Source organism: Grampus griseus (assembly GCF_964374135.1).
Source record: "Grampus griseus genome assembly, chromosome: 3".
Lineage (NCBI taxonomy): Eukaryota > Metazoa > Chordata > Mammalia > Artiodactyla > Delphinidae > Grampus > Grampus griseus.
The window spans coordinates 130527873-130534983 of NC_139019.1; the positions used below are offsets into that span (position 1 = coordinate 130527873).

The window sequence follows — 7111 nt, forward strand, 5'->3', positions numbered from 1 at the left end:
TCTTTACGTGCAGGTTACACTGAACTATCATGGCTAGGTTGCTTCTTAAAAATAGGACTTTTTCCATGTCACTTTCTTAATAAAGAATGAAGTTTTCAGTTCGGGTTTTTAGATCCTCCACTCTTGGTCTCAATTCACCTATCAAATTTTATTTCTCACTACTCTGCCTGAGGACCTGTGATGATCCAGTCTTTTTTTTTTTTACTTTTATTTGCATTTATTTTTTGAAGCATTTATTCCCAGGCCATAAATCTTTGTTTCTTCAGTTTCTTCTGGGATATCTTTTTCTTCTGGGCAACCTCCTCTTCTGGTTTAGGAACAATCTGTTGTCTTTCAGTAAGGATCATCTCAATGTGTCAGGGAGAGCTCATGTATGGGCTGATCTGACCATGAGCTCTGTAAGTCCTGTGCCACATCTTGGGGGCTTTGTTCGCCTGGATATGCTCAATGACCAGAGAATCTACATCTAAGCCCTTAAGTTCAGCATTACTCTCTGCATTTTTGAGCATGTGCAGTAAAAATTCAGCACTCTTTTTGGGCCACCGACCCTGTGTCCAGCCCCACTGTTTGGCTTGGGCACACCTACCAGCTCCACCATTGTAACGATGGAATGGCACACATTGCTTCTTTAAAGTGACATCCTTCAGATGCTTGGTGGCTTTTCGGATATGCATACCCTTAATGGCCTGGGCAGTTTCACGAGTGTTCGTAAAGTGAACGCGAAGATTTGAACCTCTTGACTTCCATGATTTTGTGGGGTTTTCTGGGTCATGTGAATAGCGAACCATTTTTAGAGGTCACCTCAGGCCGCTTACCAGAAAAGGAAGAGTGGTCCAGTCATTTTAAGTGCTCCAGTCATTTTAGGTATCGTCTACCATTTTTAGGTGGTTCAGTCATTTTAAGTATCATCTACCGTGTACCTTGCACATATTATGAGCTCTCCTTGCCTTAACTCTACCTACCAGTCCAAGGTCTATCCATCATCCAGTGCTTTGATTAAAATCCATAAAGATTTCTCAAAGTATAACCTAGAGATTTTTCCTTACTTAAATTTTTATACCATTCCTGGATTGAAACCAACATTTCCTACATAGCCGTGAAGAATACTCTTCAGACTCTGGAAAAAAAGTCTTCCATTGTCAAAGTGGTTTGAGAAATTTCACTGTCCATGGAAAACAATTTGGAAAATAATACTTCTTACTGTGAGTTTCTTGAGGGCAGAGATTAAGTGTGATTCATTGTTTATACTCAGTGGCTCGTATATTGCTTGTCCCATAAGCATTCAGCAAATGTAGAATAAATTAATGATTGATGAAAATTTTTTCCTTCATTATGTGCTAGATTATGTTAATTTGACTTAGGTTTTGTATTTAAATCTTATTTCACCAGGGAGTTAGAAATCTTAAGGACAACACCATGTCTTGTAAGTTTTTATTTTTCACAACATTTAGTTCAGGACTTGTCATCTGCCTGGTAATGAATAGAAACTTGTTGTGTTGCTGTAATTTGACCACTTGAACTACTATGTGTGTCATGTCAGTATAGTGCAGTCAGCTTTACTTTGACCGTTGGAATTTGGTATAACACCTTTGATTATATATTCCACCTTCCAGGATTCACTCTGAAGCAGCTATTCCAATATTGCATTTGGCTGAATACTTGCAGGTCCTTTTCCCTAACTTATTGGAATAAGTTTATTCATTTTATCTCTCCTCTTACAGATCTGTTTAGCTTGTACATATGTGACCAATGTGAGCAAAATGATGCACTGAATAGGTCTTTAAACCTAGCTTTGTATCAACCAGTGAATGTTTTCATACTCCTGAAAAGATTCTATAGAAAGGATTTATAAATCAGACATTAAGGTTTCTAAGGCAGAAACTCAATAATTTGAAATAATACCAAGGCATTTGGTAGGAATTTTTGGCAGGGAGATTTCTCTAAAAACCCCTTACCACTACCCTGCCATTCTCTTAAGACTACCCTTTTTAACTGGAAGCACTTTTCTGTAAGAATTCATGTATTTGCATCTAGTTTTCTTAGACTTGTGTTCCTGTGAATGTGTGGTATGTCTCCAGAATATGATGTAGCATATTTCAGTTTGATTTTTATAGTCTCAGATTCGTTATTTGCTTGTCTTATTTATAGTACCTGGTATAATTTCGGTAAATTATTCCAATGAGTCTAAAAACTAGTTTCAATAAATTTGTAAAAATTGTCATTAATTTATACTATTATATAGCCTTAGGAACACCAGGAATATCGGCATTTTCAAATAAATCAGCCAAGTAACTGTGATTATCAAAGTCTAGAGAACTAACTTACAAGAGAAAAGGTTTCAGAAGACAAAATCAGTCTCTTTTCCAAGATTAACTAGGCAAGTTCTCCAGCTCTTTCTCCAGAACGGAAAGCACAGGTGTGATCTCACATACGGGCTGACCATCTTATAATAATTTCCTCTGTGAAGCTTTGTGGAGGCATGTTTTATTACGTATGGGAAAACTTTACAGATTTCCTCTGACTAATTCTTCGGAAAGGGCTCAGATGCAGAAACTGCAATTTTCAACCCAAAGAACAATTAAAAGTGGTACACATATGTTGTACCCCAGCATGCATCAAAGACTCCTTTCTTCTGCCATGGACTTCTTCCCAATTTACCTCTCTGGCATCTCCCCCAAATTCTCCATTTTTACTTTTAACTAAATGTTCAAGCCTTGTGTAATATATTAGTGGCAATGTAAACCATTAGTTGGTGCCTCACTAGGGCTTTGAGGCTGCATACCCATTTTACAGCAGCATTTATGAATGGTTGACAGCAAAAGCTCTAAGGTTAGGCTTACATTGAAAAAAAATGGCACCATTAATTTTCGTCTAGGAGCTTCAGTGGTTCCATTTCCTCACATTCAGTTCTCTGGGCAACCCTGCTTCACTGCAAGGGAAAGCAAACCTGGAGACAGGAGACCAGCCTCTCTGGGAGCTCTTGCATTCTGATGACATAAAATTAGTAAGAGTAGAACCATGGGCAGCAGCTATTGCCACAAAGCAATGATAGTGCATGTCATTGACCTCCTGAGTTTCTTGCAGGCAGTGAGCAGGCATAGGACTTCACACTTATAATTGCAAGCAGTCGTGTGATAGTTTATTATTTTTTTCTTTGTGGGGTGTGTGTGTTAGAGAGGTGGAGAAAATGAGATGAACTCCAGTCTTAGTCTGTTCAGGCTGCTGTGACAGAATACTATAGACTTGTTGGCTTATAAACAACAGAAATTTATTTCTCACAGTTCTGGAGGCTGGGAATTCCAAGATCAAGGCATTGGCAGATTTGGTATCTGGTGAGAGCTCGCTTCTTGGTTTATAGGTGGCCATCTTCTGTCTGTGTCCTCACATGGTAGAAAGGGCAAGGGAGCTGTCTGGGGTCTCTTTAATAAGGGCACTAATCCCATATGAGGGTTCCATCCTCATGACTTAATCACCTCCCAAAGACCCCTCCTCCAAAAACCATCATGTTGGAGGTTAAGATTTCAACACATGAATTTTGGGACACACAAACCTGCAGTTCATAGCAGTATTCTTGTGCACAACAGTTGACATTGAATCCATGTGTACCTGATGATAGTGACAATATTTGAATAGAATTGTAGAATTAAAGAGTACTTAAATTTTAACATTTGTTTCTAATACCAGCTTTGTATTCAGGATACTTCAAGGTAGTGGCCAGACTCCTTCATATGGTTTAAGAGGCTCTCCTGGTCTGGCCCTTATGCACCTTCTCAGAATTTATTTAATCTCTCTTTTCCTTGGATTCTGTCTTCTCACCAAACTAAACTATTATTTGCCAAATCACCACCTGTTTCTTGCCTTTTCAGCCTTTGGATATCTATTCCCTCTGCCAAAAACGCTTTTGTGGCTAACTCCCATTCAGGAAGCCTGCCCTGAACCCTGCTGGTCCTTCTGTGGACATCCACACTCAGCCTGTATATTGCCTATTATGGAGTCTTCATCCTATTTTACCACTGTCTGTTTGCTTGTCTACCTTCCTCACTAGACTGAAACTCCTTGAGGGCAAGAATCATGTCTTGCTCATCTCTATAGCCTTAGTGACTGGCATACACCTATCAAGCAGAACTACTTCTTGAATTAATTTGTGGGTTGTGTAAGGCAGCTCTCATAACTGCTGTCTTACAGATTAAGTGAATGAAAAGTCAAAAAGAGTGAAAGGTCCTATCAGTGGAGACATACCTAGAAAACAAGTAACAGATTTAGAACATAAATTACGACAGTGGCAATACTGCTACTACTATTACTATCAATACTACTACTACTACTTATTATTATTATTAAAATACCATGAACCAGAGACCACACACACCTGGTTTATTAAATCCTCAGATCAACTCTTTAATGTAGGTATTCTTACTATCCACCTTTTTGTCAAGGCAGGATTTAAGTTTCAGAGAGGTTCATTAACTTAAGGTCACACAGTTTGACCTTGCCTTTCATTTACTCCTTGCTGCCTCTTAGGCATTTTGGTTAAATATGCAGATCTTCTTCCCCTGTACTACATCAAGCAGCAGCCAATTGTAGAAAGAAAATGACGGCAAATCAATTGGTTGCTTTGCCTGCCAGTTGTCAAACACTGGTTGGACTGATAGATTTCACTGAATTGATATATCAAGTTCAAATTCATCTTATCCAGACTGCATTTGATTCTGTAGACTCTGATTATATCCTTTCTCACCCTGTATTCTAGAATTGCAGTAACTTAACTAAAATGTAACATTTCAGACATAGAATATAAGGACCCTAGGAATAGCCCCAAACTTTCATGCTAGCACCAAGGAAGACAGTTGTGTTTCTTCCCCATACACTTGGTACAAATCAGTGCCAGATACAGAATGTTGATCTGGGGGGTCTAAGTCTGACCTAGACTGGCAGTTTATATACTTGTGATGGACTTATGCCCTGGTGAGTTGTAGAGAATCGGTTAGACTTGGTGGACCCATCCCCCGCCCCCTTCAGCTCCCCTAGAACTTAGGAAGCACATTCACAGAGCCCTAAGCAAGCAGCGTTCTGGTGAGCTGGTAATGTGCAGCCTCTGCCTTTGTCCCAGCAGACTGGACAAGGGGCAAGTCCAGTTCATCACTGCATGCACAGCTTGATGCCCTTGTTTGAGCTTAGTAAATCTGTGTTGAATAAATCAGTTGATTTGGCATTGGCAGGACAAATCGGGCTGATAGCCCTTTCTCTTTCGACAGCATTTCTCATTTCCATTTCAGTTATGTTGGATAGTCAGTGTTTGTAAGTAGTCTTCCTCCAGCCTAAAGCACCATACCTCTTTTAGATGGTAACATTTCTTATTATGGCGTCTTAGATGGTGTTCTAAGACTTTAAATGGAGTGCCATTTCTTAAAGATGTCCCAACTGTCTTATACAATCATCACTAGTTTAGCATGACACCTTCTTCAATATTACCAGGTGCCCTGCTTTATGCACAAGCTCTGTTTTGTTTTAACAGTTTTGTTGAGGTATAATTGACGTACAATAATCTGCACATATATAAAGCCTACAATTTAATAAGTTTTGACATGTATATACATATAAAACTGTGAGACTATCATCACAATCAAGATAGTGAATAAATCACTCACCCCCCAAATTTCCTTGTTCCCTTTATAATCTCTCCCTACCCCTTTCCCCATCACTAGGCAATGACTGATCTGCTCCCTGTCATTCCTATAATTATTATGCATTTTCTTGACTTTATATAAATGAAATCACAAAAGATGTATTCCTTTGTCTTACATCACTCAGCATCATTATTTTGGGGTTCATTTGTATAATTGTGTAAGTCCATAGTTAATTCATTTTATTGCTGGGTAGTATTGTATTTTATAGATATACCACAATTTGTTTAGCCATTCATTTGTTGATTGAGATTTGGTTTGTTTCTAGTTTGGGGGTATTATGAATAAAGCTGCTGTGAACATACGTATATATGCTTTCATTTATTTTGGATAAGCACCTAGGAATGGAATTTCTGGATCATACAGTAGGTGTTATGGGTTGAATTATGTCCCTTGAAAAAGATATGTTGATGTTCTAACCCCCTGTACCTCAGAATGTGACCTTACTTGGAGATAGAGTCTTTATACAGGTAATCAAGTTAAAATGAGGTCATTAGGGGGGGCCTTCATCTAATATAACTGTTGTCCTTATAAAAATGGGAGAATTGGGGCATAGAGATATGCACAAAGGAAGGATGCCATGTAAAGATGAAGGCAAAGGTAGGGGTGATGCTTCTGCAAGCCAAAGAAGGCCAAAGACTGCCAGCAAACCACCAGAAGCTAGGAGAAAGGCATGGGACAGATTCTCCCTCACAGCCCTCAGAAGAAACCAACACTGCCACCACCTTGATCTTGAACTTCTATCCAAAATTATGAGACAATAAATTTCTGTTCTTTAAGACACCCAATTTGGGGTACTTTGTTATGGCAACCATAACAATCTAATACAGTATGTTTGTTTAAATTGTTAAGGAACTGCCCAATTGTGTTCCAAAGTGACTATACCATTTTATATTCCCAGCAGCAGTGTTTAAGAGTTCTAATTCTTCCATGTGCTCACCAACACTTGGTATGGTCAGTTTCTAAGTTTAGCCATTCTAATAGGTATATAGTGATATTTAATTGGGGTTTTAATTTGCATTTCCCTAATAACTAATGATATTGAGAATTTTTTTCACGAGCTTATTGCTATCTATATATCTTCTTTGATAAAATATTTGTTCAAATCCGTTACCAATTGTAATTGGGCTGTTTTCATACCATTGCCTTTGAGAGCTCTTTTTATTTTCTGCATGCAAGTCCTTTATCAGATATGTGATTTCAAAATATTTTCTCTTTGTTTCTTATCTTTTCATAGCATTTGAAGAACAGAGGTTTTGATTTTGATTACATCAAAGTTATCAGTTTGTTCATTTTTAGGTCCTGCCTTTAGTGCCTTAACTAAAAATCTTTTCCTAAACCAAGGTCACAAACACTTTTGCCTAAATTTTCTTCCAGATGTTTTCTAGAACCTAGAAGTTGAGTTTTTAGGTTACATTTGAGTATGA

General features: G+C 38.3%; 1 pseudogene across 1 annotated transcript; it reads right to left on the reverse strand.

The window, feature by feature from the left end:
* Positions 1-233: 233 nt before the first annotated feature.
* Positions 234-788, reverse strand: LOC309820078 (large ribosomal subunit protein uL22-like; annotated as a pseudogene). Its single transcript has one exon. The product of its transcript is annotated as a large ribosomal subunit protein uL22-like (transcript).
* Between the last annotated feature and the right edge of the window lie 6323 nt (positions 789-7111).